The 23,494-nt window shown below is 45.9% G+C and overlaps 1 long non-coding RNA gene across 1 annotated transcript; it reads left to right on the top strand.

The window, feature by feature from the left end:
* The first annotated feature begins 4,163 nt into the window (after nucleotides 1-4,163).
* On the top strand, nucleotides 4,164-13,011 carry LOC135320544 (uncharacterized). The gene is made up of 3 exons (XR_010379720.1): nucleotides 4,164-4,569; nucleotides 11,993-12,145; nucleotides 12,902-13,011. It is a non-coding gene; the product is annotated as an uncharacterized LOC135320544 (long non-coding RNA).
* The last annotated feature ends 10,483 nt before the right edge of the window (nucleotides 13,012-23,494 follow it).

Raw genomic sequence — 23,494 nt, 5'->3', positions numbered from 1 at the left:
TGAGAGGTGTGATGTTCTAGTATCTGTTCTAAGAAGTACGTTAGACACACATAAGAATAACCAATGGTCAGAAAGATCACATGTTACCAGCTACCACCCCATGCAAATTAATGGCATTTAGGAGATATTCATATATGTGTGTACATATGTAAAATATGTATTAGTATATATGTAAATCAAATAAAATATTATAATCTAATGTAAATCATATCAGCAAAAGCACTGTGCTGACATAAGTATCTTGGTGTAAATAGATTACAATTTTTTATTGAGTTGTCATAATGGGAATATTGTGAACCTAGTGGAAGTTGTAAAAAAAAAGTCATCCAAAAAAAAAAAAAATCCTGACTACATGAAAAGATGCACAGTTACTATAAGGGCTCTCCCCTTATTTACTATCAGTATGAGAAAGTCTCTTGGAATAAGATAGGAGAATTAAAAACTCTTAACAAGACACAAAAATGCACTCTCTGTTAAAGAAAATAAACCAAAAGAAAAAACAAATGAATGGACAATTAAGATCCTACAGATAAAAATACCAATTTTTATGGGAAATATAGCCTTAAAATAAAAAATGAGATTATATTCTAATTTCACCTTTTAAATAAAGATATACAAAATTTAGCTGAATACCTTCGTATTTTGCACTTACGAAGAAAAAATGTATTTGCAATGAAAAAACAGCCATTATCCTGCCTTTTGAGTATTCTAAAGTTTTAGGTTTGAATATATTTCATCTTAAATGGTCTTAAGCACTATGCAGTGGTTGGTGTTTTAAAAATACCACTGTGTGTGGAACTTCTAAAAGTGATTCAAAAAATTTATATTTTTGTAATAATTTAGTAATGGCCCGGATATTTTTAACAAGACTACTCACCATGGAATGGTGCAAGATTTTTTCGATGAGTTTATATTCACACATGTTGAAGATTGTCACTATATTATGAGAAAATGTCAACCATGGCAGAATTTTGACTTGAAAACGAGATAAGCTGGGAAGCATATTTTAAGTATAAAATAAATGATTGCATGCCTTTAAAGACAAGAAAGTAAAAGCATGATAATCTCTGACTTTGACACACTTAAAATATAAAAATTAACATAATGTGATTTACACACTTCTCTTTAACTCTTTCAGTACTTTCTCAGCCCCTTTCCCATTACACCTGCGTCCCCGCTCCTGACCCGCGGTGTACACACCTCCAATCACACGGGGGAAGGGAGACCCGGGCGGTGAGGACCAGGGGCGCGGACAATCACACCCGCATCCCGGCGGGCGAGAATAGTCGAAGCAGGCCCGCCAGCACACCCGTCCCCTCCTGCCCAGCCGGCCGGGGCCCTAGCTCGGTCAGGTCCACACACACCCCGGCAGGAAGCGGGCGCAGGCAGTGGGAAACCGGAGTAACTTCAGACAGCGGGCGGGGAGCGTCCTCCTCCCGCGGACACGCAGGCAGCGCTGTCCTGGGGCCTCCATGGCGCCGCCCGCTCAGTCCTGAGGAAAACAAGCTCCGCCCCCAGGGAAGATGCTGGCTGCTGACGCGGACTGCGCATGCGCACCGCCACCTAAGACACGCTGGCTTCGCGCGCCCCCTGCAGGTCCTCCAGGTCCGTGCAGTATACTCAGAACTCACTGTAGAACACATGACCCCTCCCAGCCAGGATGCTAAATCACTGGAAATCTCAGTGCCCTGGCCTCTTTGTTGGTGGCACTGGCGATGCGCTCATCCAGCCACGCCTGCTCTCTTGCCTGGCACATGCCTCAGTCTTTGGAATCCCGCCTGAATCATATTCTGTTCTGGAGGAAGGACAGGTGCAGAAGAATCTCAAAATTCCAGACTTAGAAGATGATCAGGAACCCAAACTCAACTCTGTCAACTCCCTGGGGTCCCCTGAGGAGTGTGGTTTTCTCAGAACCATCTGCCCTGTGTCAGGAGCAGACCAAGCCTCAGGTAGCTTAGAGAGGCTATCATGCAGCACATGCTTTGGACGGTTCTCAGTTATGACCTGCATGATCTTGAGACCCTTTTGTAACTCCTAACACTGTTTTCTCATACCTATAGTGATGGTTATTGACGACTGAGTTAATCCTCTTATAATGCTGAGGTGCTATTGTTCCTTGGAAAACAGAATATTTTGAAGGGATCAACTGTTTATCACTTCCCCCTAATTAAGTATGTTTTTAAAATTAGAAATGTTTCAGGGGGCACTCAGGTCCTCCTCTTGCACCAGTTCCTGGTGTTGGCAGTTTCTGCTCTGAGCTCCAGATCCTGATCCTGCCGGTGGTCTATGGTGATGCCAGTGTGTGCATGCTCTTCCTTGTGCACCGGTGTGGAAAGGAGACAGCCCTTCCCCTACATGAGGCTGCAACATTCTGACACTCAAAGCAGGCACAATGAAGAATCAGCTAGAGCCCCCGGTACCAGCTGTCCCAGGTAGAAACATCACCTTCACCACAGTGTTCCTGTGCTCCTATCAGGCCTTCACTACTCCCAGCAGGCCATGCATGAGCAGTGTGACAGGTGACTGCCTGTCCCAGCACAGCATGGTGGTGATGATCCCACCTTATCTGTTTGTCTTTGGAGGGTCCCCACACCTCTCTGAGCTTCACTTTGCTCTTCTCACAGGCAGGGTTGTACAGGCATGAACCTCACAGTGTTATGATAGGTAGTCATGGTAGCTGCTCACCCACTGGCAGGCTCTGCCTAGAAGGCTGCTGGGAGTGCTGTGTGTCTTCACACTTGTCCTTCACTCTCCCCAATGAAAACACTCTTGGCCTTATCCTTCCCTGGCCTGTGGCCTTTCTGTTTTTGCAAAAGAACATGGAAACAATCTGCAAAGAAGTTTTGAGGTTCTGTCCATCTGGTCCAGGAAATGCTGACTCTGCTAGATGTGCTGTTGGGTGGGCTCTCATGGGAGAGGCTTGGGCAGGACTTCCCTTGGCAATAAGCTGCCCCACCCAGGCCTTTCCATGATCCGGAATCCTGGGACCAGGGTGCAAATCCCCAGCTCCCCACTTGTCAACAATGTGACATGGGCAACTTTCTCAAACCCAAGCTTTGTCCACCCAAGGTCATCAGAGATGGGGGATAACAGGATGTCCTGCACAGAGTGTCTGTGCAGATTAAGTGCGGTAGAACAGACAGAAGTGGTGGGGCCTGGCCCATTGGTTGGCAGAAGGGAGCTCACCATGTGCAGCAATTTCCGCGGGTCACCCAGCAATGTGCCCAGAGGCTTAGCCACTCCATCACTATCATGTGTCTGAAGTCCACTTAACCACATGGGAGAGAAACAAACACATATTCTGAGTCTAGCTGCCACAGGGAAAATTGTATCTGAGCGGGGAGTAATACCAGAGGGTGATCAGGATGATGGAAGATGCCCCCTGGGGTTGAGCAGAGTGGAGCTGCCCTCTGGAGCCTGGGGTTAGTGAGGATGGGCTTGTAGAAATGCCCCTCTCCTTTACCCATCAATGCTAGGTCCTGCGGGTACTGAGTCCCACAATCGGTGTGCTGCTAGTGCCCTCAGCACAGAGAAAAACCCAGGGCTTCCCACAAGGCTTCGGCCACGACCTCTGCTTCCTGAACTCCCATTCTGGTGACCCCACCTGGGATGCAGAGATGAGGTGAGGCAGGGGCTTGTGCTGTCAACACCACTGCTCTATCCTGGGAATCTGACACACAGTAGGTGCTCGGTAAGTCATTGTTGAATGAACAGCAATACTGGGCCAAGTTTCTGTGGGTGTCTGTGCCCCCAGATCAGGGACCCCTCAGGGCCCACCTCACAAGTGACATGAAAATAATAATGCCACCAGGAGCAATAACAGTTCCTCAGAATAAGTGGGCTTTTCCAAGCACTCTCCACCTGTTGCAAAGGCCTCCCAGCAGGGAAGTGGGCTGTCAGGGGCAACACTGCACTCTCCACTGTAACAAGGAGAAAGCCAAGGGCCACAGAGAGGAGTGCCTTTCCAGTGTCACTGCTCACTTTCCCACCTTTTGGGAGACTGGGAGGCTTTTCTACTACATTCTGGCTCTGAAGCCCCAATACTGTTTGGACATGCCTCCCTCCCTGGAGCAGGGAACCACTAAGTGACCTGTCACTTGTCACCAAGCAGACAGGCTCATTTCAACTCATTGTGCCACCTGCAGGTTGTACTAGTAGCAGGATCCTCTGGGAGACATCACACTCTCCCAACCTGAAAACAGGTGAACAGCTCACAGGTTTCCTGGAGAGGATGGTCACATGGCCTTGATCTGGCCAATCAGCATTTTCCATCCTCCCTGGCCACTGTGATTGGCTCAGGGCTGGGCACCAGCCCAATCAGGCTCCACGGAGGTCAGGCCTAGTTACTGGAATCCTGGGAGCAGAGAAGTTCTATTTCAGTTGGGAGTTGAGGGGTGATGATGTCAGCCTGTGGCAGTTGGTGACTATCTTGCTCTCATAAAGGCAGAGCCATGTGAAGATGACACCAGTGGCAGAGCCCAGAGGTGGGGAAGGATGACTTCTGCTGATGTCACTGAGCACCAGGTACAGCCCTGCCTGAAGCTATCTCCCTTTGGATGTCTCAGTTAGGTAAGTCATTCTCTCCTGCCCTGTTTGCTTCTTTAAGCCACTTTGGTTTTCTGTCACTGGTTTTAAGAAAAAGTTTGACTATTCCTTCAAGCTGGCTAAATGGAGACCCTGGAACTGCAACAGTGTGGTGACAGGCAACAATGTGGCTAATAGACTCCAGAGGCCTCTGTTTAAACAGGGGATTGTAAATTACAAGGGAGAGTACACATGGCCTCAGTGAACAGATTTGCTAGTTGTAGCTCGCAGTTCCTGGATATTAGAGTGCATGCATTCAGCCAAGTCTCAACTCTGCTCTCACACCTGCTAACTCATACATCTCCTCTCCCACCTGCCCGGCCTAGTGAGGCTGGACACCCCCGAGCACCTGAAACAGCCCAGGGCTTTGTGTTGTTATTTACACAGGCTGCCCCCACTTCTGAGGGTGAGGGTGACTGGGTTCCAGTTTACAGAGAAAACAGACTAGACGGTCTCACTGGTGAGCTGTGGGGGTGGGACCCCAATCTACCATCTGACCTATGACTTCAGAGTGGACAGCCTCCCCACCCTCAGCCAGGATGCTTGCTAAGCCTAGGGGCTCAGGAGTCCTCCCTCCAGCACCCCTCCTGGAGGTGATTGTGGGGGGTGGCTCTTCCCTATACAACATTCACCCCTGCAGGGGCACACGTGTGACCTCACAGTCTGTCATCCCTTCCTTATGACCTGGACCTCCTTGGCAGGGCATGAGAGGTGCCTTGATGTGTGAGAACTGCAGTTCATGGGTGCATACGTGGGCAGGTGCACCATGACTGAGAGGACAGCACCCCAATTTAAGCCCCCTCCATGCTCAGATGATTACATCCTGGAATTGAGGGGTTCCCAGGGGTCAGGTGGCCAATTTTGGCCTTAGGGGCAAATTCTTATCACCCAGGGGGCTAATTTTTAAATTAAATTACACATTTACAATTCAATAGTCAAGCCCCTTTCTCAGCAGCCTTGTAGCCTCTCAGCTTTTACCCCTCGCTGTGATCATGTTCTTAGCTTCAAATTGAGTGCCATTATGGACATGAACATGTCCTGTCATGTATCACCTTCAGAGTAAGGGGCCACCCAAAACTCCCCTCCCTTCCCCTTGTCGATACCTCCACACAGGGAGTAGGGCCCTTTTGATGCAGTTGTGCAAATGTGTGAGCTAAGGGTTTAGAATGACCAGGCTAGGAGGGGTCTGCCCCACATAGCAGGGCAGGTAGGCTGGCAGGGGGTGATGGTTCACTTGTAAAACTCAGCTGGTGTCAGGCAGCGACAACAGACTGGCAGCCAAGGGCTCAGCTGGTGCAGAGTAAGCGGATTAAATGTGTTCACCCAGACGCCTCGGGTATGGCAGCCCTGGAGTAAGACTACAAGTGAGGAAGGTGGAGGGTCCCCAGTGCCTGGACCTCCACCTTCTAAAAATCAGGACTGAGATGTGGCTTTGAAATCAGAACACTGGGGTTCAAAGCTTCCCCCACCACTTGGTCAATAATTCAAAGCAAATGAGCCTCAGTTTTCTCATGTGTAAAATCGGAACATTGAAGCCTCTCCCTCTGAGGGTGTGGAGGGAAGTAAATGCGGTGACAGCAGAGCACAGGAGCTGTCTGGGCTGAGCCTGCACACAGGCAGGCCGTTGTTGCTGCCATGACCACCGTCTTCCAGGGCACGGTCTGCACACTCTCCCTGTGAAGGTCCAGAGAGTAAACATTCTAGGCTTTCAGGGACCTACAGTCCCTGTCACAACTACCACCCTCTGCTGTTGGAGGGCAAAGGCAGCTCCTGCAGTAGGTAATCCAGGCTCGCACCCCCGCTTCCTGGGATAATTATTCCTGAGATACAATTGTCACATAACTTTGTTGGCTTTAGGTGTGCAGCATAATGACTTGTTACATGTGCATATTGTGAAATGATCACTGCATTAAGTTTACTTGACGTCTGTCATCACCCATAGTCACACACTATTTTCCTTGTGATCAGAAATTTTAAGAGGTACTCTCTTAACAACTATCAAATGCACAGCGCAGTGTTGTTAACTACAGTCACCTTGCAGTACATTATGTCCCCAGGACTTGTTTATCTTTTAACTGGAAGTTTGTACATTTTGATTATCTTCCCGAATTTCAATCACCCCCTGACTCACCTCTGGCAACCACCAACCTGATCTCTGTTTCTATGGGTTTCGGTTTATTTTGTAGATTCCACATGTAAATTAGATCATAGGTATTTGTCTTTCTCTTTCTTATTTATTTCACTTAGCATAATACCCTGAAGGTCCATCCAAGTTGTCACAAATGGCAGGATTTCATTTTTTTAATGTCTGAATAAGATTCCATTATATATACATATATATGCGTCAAGTTTTCTGTATCCATTCATCTGTTGATGGACACTTAGGTTGTTTACATATCTTGGTTATTGTAAATAATGATATAGTGAACGTGAGGGTGCAGTTGTCTCATTGACATAGTGATTTCATTTCCTTTGGATATATTCCCAGCAGTGGACTTGCTGGATCATATGGAAGTTCTAATTTTAAATTTTGGGGGAGTCTTCTTACTCTTTTCCAGAGTGATGGCACCAATTTACATTCCCACCAACATTGCAGAAGTTTCCCTTTTCTTCACACCACCACCATCACTTGTTATCTCTTGTATTTTGATGACACCCACCCTGCCAGGTGGGAGGGGATATCTCATTGTGGTTTTGATTTGCATTTCCCTGATGGTGAGTGATGTTGAGCACCTTTTCATGTACCTGTTAGACATCTGTGTGTCTTCTTTGGAAAAATGTCTATTCAGTTCCTCTGCCCACTTTTTAAATCAGATTGCTTGTTTTTTGCTGTTGAATTGTAAGAGTTATTTATATGTTTTGGGTGTTAACCCCTTATCAGATATATAGTATGAAAGTACTTTCTCCCCTTCTGTCTGTTACCCTAACCTCTGCTTTCTGGATGACAGGGGTCCAGGCACTTGGGAATCTCTGCTTCTCACATGTTTCCAATGGTGGGTGGGTGAGGGCTGTGTTGTGATAAAACTGTGCACAACCGTGGGTCACTACCCCTTCTTTTAGAAGGTGGGCTCTGAAGAGTGCAGTGTGGGCAGGGATGTTTCCCTGAAGTCATCATTTGGATGGTCATGTGCCCTGGAACTCACATCTTCTAGCCCGGATGTGATGGGGGAATTTGCAAAGGGAGGACCTTGCAGCTAAGAGACTGACCAGGTGCTCTTTTGTCTTGTTGGAAGGACCTGGAAACAAAGTTGTGTGGAACAGGGACTCCTCCAGGTCACAAGGCTCAGTTCAGACTTCTGGGATGCAGAGACCTGCTCTGAGCCACTGTCACTGAGGAGGGAAGGGCCTCAGGCAGGAGGGAGGGGTTGCTGGATTTCACTTGCCCTGTTTGTCACGTATCAGCTCTGGTGATGTGTGGCAAATGGGCTTAGCTTTGGGCATGTAAGAGGAGAGGTTCCTGGGGAAGGGCTGGCTTTTTCCTCTGATTGAGGTCCAACTGTGTGCCAAGCACAGCAGTCCTCTGAGTCAGAGCTGGAAAGCCAGGCACAGAGAGGTCAGGGAGTTTCCAGGTCACACAACATTAGGGGCATCATTAGGGTCTGATGCAGACCTGACGCCCAGCCTACATTCTCTCTCCTTTCCCAGGACAATCATGATCCCACATGTCAGCATCACCCAGAGAGGCCCAGGTATGGGCACTGGGATCTTTCCTGCCTAACATGCCAGGAGCCTTAAGAGGGAGGACAAGACACTTCCTGAGTCCATGATGCCCAGAGGCTGCTCTCAGCGAGAGGCCCAGCACACACTCTTGGATGAATCCTAGCTCTGTCCTGAGTCACTCTGTCCTCCCTGCCTCAGTTCTTCTGCCCACATGGGGCTGGAAACAGCAGCCACTTCACAAGGGTCTAAGGAACCTCCAGGATCCTGGAAGCAGTGCCCTCACACAGGGAGCATGGTGGGGTCAGCCTCCATTGTCTCCTTAACTTTTCCTCACCTCTTTGCTGGATGAGGAGTCCTAGCGGGGCCCTGGCTTGTCCCAATTCTCACCCCAGATCAGGGTCCAGCAGGGGGTGGTGTCCAGGCTGGACTCTGTCCTCTGCCCCTTCTGGGCACCCTCATTCCCTACACCTTGGCTGCCTGGACACTGTCTTCCAGGGGCCACTCTATGCCTCCCACACCTACCTAGCATCCACCCACCCTGGGTTACTCCATCGCCCTCTGGCCCTTGGACACACACCTACTCCGTGTTGAGTGGAAATGAGGTGACAGACATGCTGGGCCTCCTGGACAGTCTGGGGGAGCCCGATATCCCCATCCTGCCCACCGCCCCAAGAGCCCAAGTTGGGGAGAGGGTGTGCCTCCATTCATACTCTGATTTGCTCAGATTCTCAGCACCTACTTTGCTGGGTGGATATGGGGGCAGAGGGATGATGTAAAAGCAGGAGAGCTGGACAGCACAGCATGAGAAGGGGGCTAGCCCAGGCTGGTCTCATAACCCCCTTAGCCTTGGCTTTCTCATCTTTAAAGTGGGACAGACTTTTGTGAGGTGAGCAGGATCCTGACCCATAGCCAGGCACTGTCCTACACGCATAAGAGAAGATCACTGACTCCTCATGAAAATCTGTGGTGCAGGGACAGGCATTATCACACATTTCTGCAGAAGAAGTAACTGAGGCACAGAGAGAACAGGGGAGGTGACCACCCCAGATTACAGAGCCCAGGTCATCTGGTTCCAGTGTCCAGGCTCATGGGCAGTGCCCACTCTGGGTTTCCTTCCTCCCTTCACCCTCCACTGGGACCCATGGCTGCAGCCTCATCTCAGTGTGATTGTTCAAGGGGAGCAGGATGGGGGCACTGAGGGCCCGTTTCTCTGAGCACTGCTTTCCCAGAAGGCTCAAGGGGTTGACTGTATTCACTATTGGACACCCAGACCTGGGCCCAGGCCAGCCACACAGCAAGGCCTGAATCAATGATTGTTGAGTGAATACCTGGACCTCTGCATGTACCTGCATGTTGCTCCCATTTCCTCATCTCCACAGCTGGCTACCCGGCCAACATCTTATGTCATCAGGCCTCTGCCAGGGACAGTCAAGGGGACCAGAGCTGCTCATCTGGGGACAGGGAGCCTCAGGGGCCCTGTGTCTGTCCCAAGCATCTCCTGGGCCAATTCACAGGGAAGCCCAGCCAGCTTCCAGGAACAGCAATCAGGTCCCAATCCCAGGGGTGTAGAGTAGGTCTTGAGGGGTGTTTCCTGAGACTGACTTTGTGTATGAAGGGGTCCTGGGGGTCAGGCTGCTTTCAACCTCCATTCCAGGCCCATACCCCTGCTGGCAGCATGGAGCTAGTCATAAAGGACACAGGCTGTGGGGCCAAGGCTATAGCAGGGCTCTGCTCCCTCTCTGTGGCTCAGTGTCCTCATTTGTAACAGAGAACTAGTAACAGGGCAATGGGAGGGCTCACTGAGACCCTCCTCTGTGGCTTTGGTTGGACACTGCCCTCTCTCTGCTCAGTGCCCTTCTCTGTAATAGAGAACTAGTAACATTTTTCTTAGCCCCTTTTGGCCCCATTTTTTCTGAGTCTCTTTCCACATTGAGCCCAGGGCTTTCACAGAGATCACAGACTTGTGAGGTAATCAGAGTGTGGTCTCAGCCCTAGTGGTCCCAACTGAGGCCAGAGGAACTTCAGGAGGGGTGGGAATCCAGAAGTGCTTCATGGAGGAAGTGAGATCTGAGCTGTGTCCCCAAGGATGAGCTGTCATCCAGCTGAGGCCTGGCACTGAGCAGGACCCATGTACATGGTGAATGAGGGTGTGAATGAATGAATGGGCACCCCTCTAACAGAGAGTGAGGGGGGAAGTCCCCCAGGCCAAAGCAGGAAACACAGGGCACCCTGGGGGAACAGAGGGCGGGGCTGCAGTGTGATGCCTGCCTCACCCTTTATGGGTGTCTTGCCCCCACTTTAGCATGTGTTCTGGTGGATTGGGAGCCCTTGCCTCTCCTCTGCTTCAGGATCCTGCTCTTCATTCCCAGCAACACCCACCTGTGTCACCTCAGTGTCCCCAAGTGGACCTGGACCTGTCTTGTGGGAGATTGTGAAGAGGGATTTGGTGTGCAGCCCAAGACTGAAGTGGGAGGGAGAGGATAATAGGGACCTCCAGAGGGGATCATGGGCTGGGGGAAATCGGAGGGGTGGGGAAGGCAGAGACTCAGGGCTGAAGGATCCTGCTAGTGGTGGCTCCTTCTCAAGGGGCTTCACAGGGAGGAAGCATTCATGGGGTAAAGGCAGAGCTCAGTTTGGCGCTCGCTGACATGGAACAGCTCATCACAGAGACGTCCAGAGGAGCTGAATATAGGGAACAAAGGTGCCACTGATATCAGGGTCAGAGCCTGAGACCCAGATGAGGTGGGGCGGTGGTGCAGGGTAAGGGGCTTGAGGATGTCAAGATGTTAATTCATTGGGGTCCTCAGGTTGGGGACCTTCATGTTCATTTCACATGGTGCCTGACAGAGCTAGACTTAGGGAGCTCACTGAGTAGACACGTGCTGACAACCTAGAGTCTCCTGTTTCCACATAAAGTCCCTGGTGTGAAACCAGCTGTCACTCTTTAGAGTCATACACCCTCACCCCTGGGCTCTCTGTGTGCCTAGAGCCCAGTGGCACCTTACCTCCCACTCCCCACTGCAGGACCCTTTGCACACCTGCATTTCCACAAGCTATAAAACATCTTCTCTTGCTGTGTGTTTACCCTATGAAAACTCATTGCCCTAGGAAGAGGCCTCACATCCTGCCCTTATTAAAGTGGTAAAGCCTGTTGTTCAGAGAAGCCCCTGTCAGATCTCACAACCAACCAGGTACCTGTGCAAGAATTGATCATGCAGCCCCCTCCTCCTTGTGTGCACAGCACCCCCCCAATAACAGACCCCACACACTCAACCTTGGCCCTCGTGTAGGCACCTCTTGCCTGTGTGGCCTGATGTTGCCTATAGCAGTGTCCCTATTAAACTTTCCTAAACCCTTCTCAGACGCTGGTAATTCTTTACCAACCCAAGTAACTAGCCCGCCATTGTGCCCACAACACCTGAAACAGAATTGGCTAAATTATGCAGATTGATGATGCAGGTTAATTTGCTATAAAGGTGAAATCAAGGTTTACAAATAAAAGCAACATACATACTCACGGCAGGACTAAGAACTCACACGGATAACTAAGACCCTCCATGCGCATCCCACTGTGGCCTCAGGGCCTTTGCGCTGGCTGCTCTTTCAGCCAGGATCTCTCTCTGCCTGCTTCTTAAACACCTCCAGGAATCTGCTCAAATGTCCTCCCTGACCTTATTTTTCTCCATGGAACATATCACCTCCGGACACTGTGCATATTTTACTTAATTTTCTCTGTGTCCCCCACCAGGCTGTCTGCTGCATGAGAATGGAGACCTGCCTGCTTCACTACCTGCTGTGCCCGGTATCTGGAACCCGCCCAACACACAGTAGGACGTCAGCGAATGTGTGACAGGTGTGTGATCACTGTAGGCCACAGACAAAAGTCTTCCCAGCAGTGATGGTAAGAGTCATTCATTCTCTACTTACTGAGCCCTACTGTGCACTGGATACTGACCTGGGTGGGAGGCATGCAGTGGATGAGACACAGTGAGCACACACTGCATGTTAGGAGGGACACGTGCTCTGGAGAGCACACAGGGCTGGGGGAAGTCAGGAGTGCAGGAGTGGAGGAGAAGAGGGCCAGGTGGAGACAGTGGTGGCAGAAGAGACAGAGAGTTGGTCCCAGGTCTTGCAGGGCTTGATGGCTCCTGTGAGGGCTTTCCCTCAGGGCAGCGGAACCATGGCTGGGCGTGGAGCAGGGGCCCGGGTCCTGAATGCTATGCAGGAAATGGAGAAGGTGTCTGCTGGGGAGATGTGCGTGGAGGAGGCTGTCCCTGTAGACTGTGCAGGCAGGGAAGGCTCCTCTGAGGGGGTGACATCTGAGCTGAGCCCTTGTATGGACCATGTTTCCACCTTCTGTAGACTGGATGCTTTTGTCTGCCCTGCAGGCCTATGCAAGACACACCCTTTTCTCAGTCACCTGGACTTGGCCTCCTGCCTCCCTTGTGGGCCCTCCCACCCCAGAAGGAGTCCTTCTAGATCTAACGCACTACCTCCTCCACTGGACTTGGACTCACACTGAGCCACTGTCCACCTGCCCAACTCACCCAGAGTCAAGTCCAGACACTTGGGGGAGCCCCTCCACCCTAGAGCCCATGAACTTACTCAAATGGCCAGTCCTCAGCCTGCTCACATGCCTCACCCTCCCCTCCTGCAGAAACCCTGTGACAGATCCTGTCCACAGCACCCTGCTCCTCCAATCCTGACCCCAGGCTTTCCCATGGTGTGTGACCCTGCATGGGGTGCAGTCCCCTCCTCCAGTCTGGTGAGTAGAAACTACCTTTTCTTTTTTCTTTTGTTAATATATTTATTTTTTAATTTTTATTTTATTGAGTTATAGTCAGTTTGCATTGTTGTGTCAATTTCCAGCATACAGCATAATTTTGTCAATTGTGTTCACTTTTTCAAGAAACCATCTCTTGGCTTGATTTTTTCAAATGTTTCTAATATCTCTATTTTATTTATTTCCTCCCTGATCTTTATTATTTCCTTCCTTCTGCTTAATTTTGTTATTTTTTGCTCTTCTTTTTCTAATTCTTTTAGGTGGTAAGTTTGATTGTTTATTGCAGTTTTTCCTCTTTTTTGAGGTAGACCTGATTCTCTCGCTATGAACTTCCCTCTAAGCACTGCCTTTTCTGGATCCCATAGGTTCTGTGTGGTTGTGTTTTCATCATCATTTGTCTCACTGTGTTTTTTATTTCTTCTTTGATTTCATCATCCACCCATTTTTTTTTAAAGTAGTATGTTGTTTAATCTCCATGGTGTCATTTATTTCTCCTTTATTTTTCTGTAGTTAATTTCTAGTTTTATGGTATTGTGTTCAGAAAAAGTTGCTTCAAATATTTTCTATCTTCTTCAAATTGTTAATGCTTCTTTTGTGCCAAAGTATATGATCTATTGTAGAAAATGTGGTACGTGCGCTTGGGAAGAATGTATATTCTATTTTAGGGAAATATAATGTTCTGAAAATATTAACCAAGACAAATTGTTCTATTTTATCATTTAATTTCTATGTTGTCTTATTAATTTTATGTATGGAAGATCTGTCCAGTGATGTTAATGGATAGTTAAAGTCTTCTACCATGACTGTATTCCGATCAAATTTTCCCTTTTTATCTGTTATGTATTTAGGTGCTCCTATGTTGGGTTCATATATGTTAATGAGTGTAATATCTTCATCTATGACTCCTTTAATCATTATAAAATGTCCTTCTTAATCTTTCTTTATAATCTTTGTTTTAAAGTCTATTTTATTTGAAATCACTGTTGATATTCCTGCTTTCTTGTCATTTCCATTTTTGCGGAATATCTTTTTCAATCCTCTCACTTTCAATCTATGTGTGTCCTTCTCCCTAACGTGGGTCTCTTGTATACAGTGTATTGTAGATACTTGCTTTATTATCCACTCTACACTCTATATCCTTTGATTAAAGCATTTAGTCCATTGACATTTATAATAATTATTGATAGATATGTGTTTATTATATTTTGAACTTTGTTTTGCAGTTGATTTTGTATTTCCTCTTTGTTCCTTTCATTTTCTTTTTGTGGTTCGATAATTTTCCTTTTTATTATCTTGGTGTCTTCTTAGTTTTGTGACTCTATTGTAACTTTTTGGCTTGTGGTTACCCTACTTTGTACATATATTAACCCATTACTATATCTGTTTGTTTTAAACAGATAGTAATATAAGCTCAAACTCATCCTACCAAGAACAAAAGAGAGAGAGAGAGAGAGAAAGAAACCTGTACATTTTCTTGTTCGCCTCCCCCACCCTTAATGATTTAGATGTCCTCTTTTATGATTTCATGTTTATTCTGTTGTAATTCATTGTAGCAATCACCTTTCCAATCATGGTTTTCTCCTTTTTGTACCATCCTGCTTCTTTTCTGTTTAGAGTAGGTCTTTCAATATTTCCTTTAGCATAGGTTTAGTGTTGCTAAATTCTTTTAGTTTTTGCTTGTCTGTGAAGTTCTTTATCTCTCCTTCTATTCTAAAGGATAGCCTTGCTGGATAAAGTATCGTAGGCTGCATCAATTTTTCATTCAGGACTTTGAATATTCCTTGCCCCTCCCTTCTGGCCTGTACTGTTTGTGTAGAGAAATCAGCTGAAAATCTTATGGGGGTTCCCTTGTATCTCATTATTTGTTTTTCTCTTGCTGCCTTTAGAATCATTTCCTATTCTCAACCCTGGTCATCCTAAATGTAATATGTCTTGGTGTGGGACTGTTTGGGACCTCCTTGTTTGGGACGCTCTGTGCTTCCTGTACTTGGATATCTGATTCCTTCTTTAGGTTTGGGAAGTTTTCAGTCATGATTTCTTCAAATACCTTTTCAATCCCCTTTGTTCTTTCTTCTCCTTCTGGGACCCCCATTATGAGTAGGTTGGCATGCTTTATGTTATTCCATAGGTCCCTTATATTGCTTTCATTGGTTTTTATTTGTTTTCTCTCAGCTGTTCTGTTGTCCTGTCTTCTAAGTCACATATTCATTCCTCTCAATTATCTAGCCTACATTTTACAGCCTTTAGCTCAACTCTCATCTCAGCAAATGAGTTTTCCAATTTTCACTGGCTCCTCTTTAGAGTTTCAATTTCGTTTTTTGACATATTCTCTGTCTCTATAGACAATCTCTTTTAGTTTCTTCAGTACTTTGATCACTCCTTTCTTGAAATCATCTAGTAGACTATCAATGTCTATTTCATTGATTGTTCTTTCAGGGGATTTATCTTGTTCTTTTAATTGAGAGAGGTGGCTCTGCTTCTTCATCTTGCTTATATCTCTCTGGCACTATGGCTTATGGAGTATCAGTTATCTACTGTCGTCCTTTAGGAGTTTATTTATTTATATAAAGTGGATGCAGAAATAAAACTAAGCACAAAGAAATTAGTTTTAAAAGCAGTATAATCAATAACAGAAGAACATATTGAAACAAGATAACAATTGAGTTGGGATGAATTTTTAAAACATTAAAGGAAGAAAAATATTTGAGAACAGAGTATCATCATAACAGAAGAACAAAACAAAGATAAAAATGAAATTGGACAAATTGAAAGATAATAATATTAGTATTTTAAAAGAAAATTTTAAAAGGGATTAAAAATAGAAATATAAAAATTATTTAAGAAGTAACATTTAAAAAGTAAAAGAAAATGGAACAGAAAAAGAAGAGAGGATGTTCCCGTGGAGATTGTGTGCCCTTAATAATTTTATCAAGAGGTCTTTCTTAAATAAGTGTGGTTGCCAAGTCTTACTTCTGTGCCTTTTGTCTGTTATCCCTTTGGTTACGGATGTGGCCGTTAACCTGTTAACCAGAGCCTACCCTGGCTATTGAATGGGGACTCCTATTTGTTTTGTGGTTGTCACAGCTCCTGCCCCTGCCTTGTTTCATGAACTCAGCTCATTGGTTCCAGAGACCCTCTGGTCACACCCTTGGTCTGTGCTGCTCCCAGTGCCTGGAGGTAGACATGTTACATCTCCTCCCAATGCTGCATCTTGGTGCTGCTCTCCTGCATGGTAGGTGGGCAGGGTGTGCCCCTTCCCAATGCCGTGTCCAGGTGCAGCAGTCCTGCACAGTAGTTGGGTTGGTTGCTCCCCTGTTCAGTGCTACTCCCCACTCCACATCTGTTCCACACTCTGTAGGTGGGCTTGAGGCAAATGGCCACACCAGCCCTAGTCCCTGCTCTTTGCCAGAACTCTGCTCCTTGTTCATTTGTCTTAGAGGTGCGAGTTCATAGACGCACCAGGACAGAACCTTCCTATATGTCTGGGGATGTAAACAAGTCTCAGTCCCACCTATGAGGCTGCAGAACTGCCAGGTACATATTCAGGTTTCAACCCTGCCTCTGCCTGGGTGGGTATGATGGCTGTGGCTGAGCCTCATCTCTCTTCTTCTGAGAAATCACCAGTTATGTTGCTGTGGGTCAGCAGAGACAAAGGACAAATCTCCCCTTCCCTCAGGCAAGCCAGCAGTGTTGCTTTGCTTTATTTTTTTTCTTATTTTATGGGGGGCCCAGGCTGTTCTGATCTGTATACAATCCAAGCAGTTGTCCACAGCACACTGTAGTCCCCCAGGGTTACCTCTGTACAGTCAACCAGAGTCTGCCTGGATCCAGCAGCCTGTCCCTTCCCATCCCTGATTCACTTCTAGGTTTGGGGGTTGTTGACACACTTTGTGCCCATGTAACTTAATTCTGTCAGTCAAGGGCGGTTCTGTACACATCTGAGCCTCAGAGGTTCCCTGTCCATTCTGCTGACCTCTCCGTTGGAAAGGGGGAGACCCAGTCAACCAGCACTATCCCTCCTTTGCTGCTCCCTCTTCAAAGGACCAACCCCAAGCCATTTTGCATTTCTTCCTTCTTTTTTCCGTTTCTCCTACCAGATTGGTTGCACATTTTGTCTCTTGAAAATGGCAATGTTTTATCAAAGTTCAGCAGATGTTCTGAGTGGATGGGTGTGTCTGTGAATGTCAGTCTTGGTGTATTTTTTGGAGAGGATAAGATACAAGTATCCTTCTACTCCACTATCTTGGCCTTTCTCCAAGAATATGCACTCTTAATAATTTTGTCATAAGGTTGTTTTTAATTATGGGTGGTTGCCAAGTCTTCCTTCCATGCCTTTTGCCTGTTATTCCCTTTGTTGGTGGTGTGGCTGGTGTTCTGGTGGCCTGAGTCTGCCCTGGCTATTGAGCAGGAGCTCCTTTTTTTCCTGTGGTTGTCACACTCCTGCCCATATCCTGCTGTGAAAACTCCACTTGCTGGTTCCAGAGGCCCTCCAGTCGTGCTCCTGGTCTGTGTCCCAGCATCAGTTTGTGGGTGGTCTGCACCCCCACCAGATGCCTGGTCCCAGCACCACACTTGTGCAAGGTAGTTGGCAGGTAGCTCCCCTGCCACATTAGGTCATGCTTCATAGGTGGACTCAGAGAAAACAGCTGCACTAGCCCTCACCCCTGCTCTGTTCCAGAACACTGCTTCTTGTCCATTTGTCTTAGAAAAGCCAATTCAGAGAGGCATCGGTGTGTAATGGTCCCCTCTGCTTGGGACTGTAAACAAATCTCAGTCCCACCTATGAGGTTGTGGAGCCCCTAGGTAGGGATTCGGCTTTTGACCCCTCCTTCACCTGGGAACCTTGAACCAGAAAATATGGTGGCTATGGCTGAGCCTTGACACTCTTCTCCCAAGAAGTCTCCAATAATGGCACTGTGGGTCTGTGGACACAAAGGCTACGGATCCCCTTCCCCCCAGGGCACACCAGCAGTGTTGTTTGCCTTTTTTTTTTTTTTTTGGATTTTATGGGGGACCCAGGCTGTTCTAATCTGTATACTCTCCCAGCCATGGCACACAGAATATTGCAGTCCCCCAAGGTTTCCTCTGTACAGTCAGCCCGAATCCTCTGCTCGACTCAGACAGCCTGTCCCATCCCTCCTCTGCTGGTTCACGTCTAGGGCTGGGGATCATTGGGACTCTTTGTGCCCAATTAACTTAGTTCTGTCAGTCAAAGGCTATTCTATACAGATCCGAGCCGCAGATGTTCCCTCTCCATCTTGCTGAACTCGCCATTGGAGTTGGGTAGACCCAGTGTATTAATGCTATTACTCTTTTGCAGCTCCCTCCTCATTGGAATGGTCCTGAACTATTTTCCTTTTTCTTCTTTTCTCCTACCAGATTTGTGGAAAATTTTATCTTTTGAAGAAGGCAATATTCTGTCAAAGTTCAGCAGGTGTTCTGGGTGGTGGGTGTGTCTGTGGATGTCACTCTTGGTGAATTTGTGGGAGAGGGTGAGCTCTGAGCATCTTTTTTACTCCACCATCTTTCCTCCTCCTTCACTTTTTCTTTTGATTGGAACACTTAGTCCATTGACATTTATAGTAGTTATTTTATAGATGTGGTTTTATTGCCATTTTGAAATTTGTTTTCCAGTTGATTTGGTATTTCTTATTTGTTACTTTCTTTTAATTTTTTTTTTCATTTTTGTCATATGATAAATTTCTTTTCTATAAGCTTGGTTTCTTTTTGGGTTTTATGACTCTTTATATACTTCTGATTTGTGGTTATCTTGTCTTTCAAGTCTGGTAACCCCTTACTTCATCTGTTTGGTTTTAGTTGATAGTCATGTAGGCTCAAGTGCATCCTAAAAAGAAAGAAGACAAAAAGAAAGAAGAAAAAAAAAAGAAAGGGAACAAAATCTATATTCTCTTGCTCTCCTCTTTCACCTTTTATGATTTTGCTATTCTCTCTTTCTTTCTTGCTTTCTTTATTGACTTACTGACTTATTTATATCTTCATGTTTTCCCTTGCAATTCACTGTATTTATTGCATTTCCAATTATGGTTTCCTAATTTCTATAGCTTCCTGTTTATGTTTTATTTAGATTAGAACTTTCAATTTTTTTTTAGCATAGATTTAGTACTGCTGAATTCTTTTAGTTTTGCTTGTCTGTGAAATTCTTTCTCTCTCTTTCTGTTCTAAAGGAGAGTCTTTCTAGATAGAATATCCTAGTTTGCAGCCTTTTCTCATTCAGGACTTTGAATATATCTTGCCACTCCCTTCTGGCCAGAAGTTTTTATGTAGAGAAATCTGCTGAATGCTTATGGGGCTCCCTTGTAACTAACATTTTGTTTTTCTCTCACTGCCTTTAGAATATTTTCTTTATCTTTAATTTTAACCATTTGAATTACAATATGTCTTGGTGTAGGTCTGTTTGGTTTCTTCTTGTTTGGGACCCTCTGTGCCTCCTGTACTTGGATAATTCTTTCCTTCTTAAGGTTTGGAAAGTTTTCAGTCATGATTTCTTTAACTATATTTTCAATCCCCTTTTCTCTTTCTTCTCCTTCTGGGACCCACTATTATGCATAGGCTGGTGCACTTTATATTATCTTGCTTTAATTGGTTTTTATTGGCTTTTATGTCTGCTGTATTGGGTTATTTCTTTTATCTTGTCTCCTAAGTCATTTATTCATTCCTCTGCATTATCTAGTCTGTTTTTGATTGCCTGTAGTTGAATTTTCTATTTTTAACTAGCTCTTCTTTATAGTTTAAATTTTCTTTTCAAAGTTTTCTGTCTCTATTGATAGTCTCTTTTAGTTCTTTCAGTGTGTTGATCATTCCCTTTTTGAAGTCTAGTAGACTATCAGTCTATTTTACTGTTTGTTCTTTCAGGGGATTTCTCTTGTTCTTTTAATTGAAAGTGGTTCCTCGGCTTCTTTATTTACTCATATTTCTCTGGCTCTATGTATTTCTTCTAGACCCGTTTCTGAGCTGTGGTGTGTAGTAGGCAGGGTGGGAGCACTTCAGTTGTGAAGAAAAATAGGCAGGAGATTTCCACTGGGGAGTTCCCTCTGTGGTGTTGTCTGTCACTTGTTATGCAGACTTACAAATTACTATTTGTTGATGTTGGCTTTATCCCTGCTTTAGCTTTGGGAATGTCAGCCACCTACTCTGGTGCCCCTCATGTTCTGAGCCCCAGGAAACATCAGTGCAGATCCAGCAGTGTCAGTCCCTTGGACCTGCCTTAGCAAGTGTGTAGTCACAAACATGAATCTGTGGTCCACTACAGGTTCAGCTCAAACCCCAATCCCGCATCCACATATGGAACCATACACCACCCCATTGTAAATACCCTCACTGGCCACCCTTCTTGAGTCAGAACTCCACTCACTGCCTGTAAGTCCCAGAGGTGTGGATCCACAAAGTGACCAGAGGGAGCAAATCCACCCTCTCTGCCTGGGGCTGTAAACAAATCTCAGTCCCGCCTGTGAAGTTGCAATGGCACAGGATATGGATTCAACATTCAGCTCTGCCTTTGTGCAGCAGTGTTGGCTATGACCAAGCCCCATTTCTCTTCTCATGAGAACACACCAACAATGGAGCCAAGTGGAGAAATTGACTTTGGCCCAGCCATGCGTCATTCCTCCCCCATTATACCAACATTGGTGCTTTTTTATGAGAGTTTCAGTCTGTTCTGTTCCACACACACACACACACATAGCCAGAGCTCACACTGACCTCTAGTTTCCTGATGCTGCCTCTCTGCAGTGTGACCCAGCCCTCTGCCTGGGCTCTTCACTGACTCCAGTAGCCAGTCCTGGCTCATCCCTGCTAGTTCATGTCTAGGGCTGGTCATCAGATTCCCCAGTTCTGCCTGCCATGCAGTTGCCACTGTCTCCTCCAAACCTTGGAAGCTCTGCTTCTTTCCTAGCTGATCTCCCAGCTAGAGAGGTTGTGTCCCAGTGTGAGGGTGCCTTTCTTCCTATGCTACTTTTTCCCTGCAGGATCAGTCCTGCACTGAATTTGTCTTTCTTCTTTTTATTCCTTACCATATTTTGTGAGAATCTTCCTGTATTTCAAAATGAGAGACACTGTGCCAGAGTTCAGGAGGTTTCTGTGCAATTCAATGTTTTTGTAGATGTAATTCTTTGTGTATTTGTGGGAGAGGTCAAGCTGTGAGTCTGTCTACTCTGTCACTTTGGCTCCTTCAAATTTTAAAATAGGGCTAGGTCTTTCTTAATTACTCTCAACAAGCTGTTGTAGTTTCCAGCGTACATGTCTTGTAATTTTTCCTTGCCTCTATTGGATGCTGATTCAGAACATACACAACCTTCTAGAGAAACCTGTCCCACCCTGCCATTTGCTGCCAACTAGCTGGCCTGTGTCTGAGTCACCAAAAGGTTTTGTTCTTTATCTGATTCTTAATTCTTTAGAATTTATCATTTTACTCTCATAAATGCTGATTGTACTTGTAACAAATACTTTAAAATAAAAATAATAAACTTTATGCTGTGGATTCAATATGAATGAATCTCAAGTAATATATGCTTTAAATACCTTAGAATTAGTAAAGCAATATAGATACATTATGAACACTTGAAATGTTGCCTAAAGGAAAAGTGCAGAGATTTGCAAATCCCACCCCCAGAAGTGACCGTCATGAATGGCTTGGTGAACATCTCTCAGTCTCTATCTCTCTTATTCTCTCTGCCTCTGTCTCTCACACACCACAAGATTCATTTACATCTATGATGATTTGACACATATGTGGTCATAGATGGCATCTGGGATGTAGATGATGGATTAACAAGCATCCAAACTGAGGGCTTCCTTGACATCAGGTAAAGACCTAGCAGTCATTTTTCCAGCTGCACAACAATCATTCCTCCATGTGAACCAGAACTGATGAATCCCACCCCGTCTCCATGAACATTAGTGTTGCTTCCAGTCTCCTACTAGTTAAACCAGAACTGTGATCAACATCCTTGAAAAGACGTCTTTGAAAAATTGTGCAAGAATTTTAGTATGATCAACACTAAGCATCAGCACTACTCAGAAAGGGGTGAACTTGTGGAACTGTAATTCATCCTGCATACTGTTCTCCCAGAGAGGAGTGTCTGCTCACTCTTCCCTCCAGGGGATCTACTGTGGCCTCTGCCTCCTCATGTTGTCACTAGAGCTGGTTGTCACCAGGCTAAAGTCCTGCCAGTGTGATGGTGACCAATGCTGTCTCCAAAGTGTGTACATCTGTGTGCATCCTCACTTGAGAGGTCAAGCACCTCTAATATACACTGGCCACCTGCATTTCCTCTTGTTGGAATTGCATGTGTTTGTTCTGTTTCTGTTTAGAACACAGTGTTTCAAGAAGTTTTTGGACCACAGGGATGTGAAACCTTTCTCTGACTTTAGGTTATGAAAAATGATTTTTCCAGGTTGTGGTTTGTCTTTCATGGCTTTTGAATATTATTATTTTTTATTTTGTAGGTTATGTTTTGCCACAGGAAGAGCTAAGCATCTCCCTTCTGGCTCTGGTTTCACATATAGAATAGCAGTGCCTATCTCGAGATTATGCACATAGTTACTAAAAATTTTCATTTTGTACATCTCATGTTTAATCCACCTGGGTTTCCCTTTCAAATAACCAAAATGCTACTTCAAGTAAAAAAAAAAAAAAACCAGTCCCTTGTTAAAATATGAGAGCAGACACAAACAGCCACCTTTTGTATGATTTCATTGATAGGGAACATCCAGGGTAGGGAAAGACACACAGAAAGAAATAGGATTAGGGCTTGTCAGGGGCTGGGGGAGGGAGAAAAGAGAATGTGTGGTTTGGATACAGGGTTTTATTATGAGGAAAGAAACAGTCTGAAACTAGACAGTGATGATGGTTACACAGCATTGTGAATGCACTTAATGCTCCTGAATTGCACAATTTAAAATGGAAAAACATCTAAATTTTATTATTGTAAACTTAAAACATAAAAATAGATGATACTCTAAATGACATGAAAGAAAACAAGGAAATTACAGAAAAAACAAACAAAAATGATGCCAGGAGAAGGGAAGTAAAGTTTGGGTCTGGGAGTGGGTTGATTCTGAGAATTAGATGACAGTGTTGGTGTTTGCAGAGGCATCTCAGCCCGTAGGGGTGGTGATGCCTGAATTGGCTCTGGGTCTCATAGAAGTGTGTGTGTAGGTGCAGGAGGAGCTACAAGATCAGGCTCAGGGTCTCCCTGCAGGACTGGTAAAGTAACCTGTCTCTAGGTCTCCTGTAGGGCTAGTCTTACAGTCTCCCTGCAGAGCTGGTGGGATGTGACACGGTTCTGTGTTTTTTGCAGGTGCAGGTTCGGGTTCCCCTGCAGAGTTGGTAGAATGGGACCCAGTCCTGTGTCTCATGCAGGATCCAGCTCAGGATCTCATGCAAGACCAGGCTCAGGGTCTCCTTGTAAGACTTGTGGAATGAGACCCCATCCTTTTTCTCCTGCA

The sequence above is a fragment of the Camelus dromedarius genome, unplaced genomic scaffold (assembly GCF_036321535.1).
Source record: "Camelus dromedarius isolate mCamDro1 unplaced genomic scaffold, mCamDro1.pat HAP1_SCAFFOLD_179, whole genome shotgun sequence".
NCBI lineage: Eukaryota > Metazoa > Chordata > Mammalia > Artiodactyla > Camelidae > Camelus > Camelus dromedarius.
Note: the sequence above shows the minus strand (reverse complement) of the source record. Positions and strands in the feature narration are given on the sequence as shown.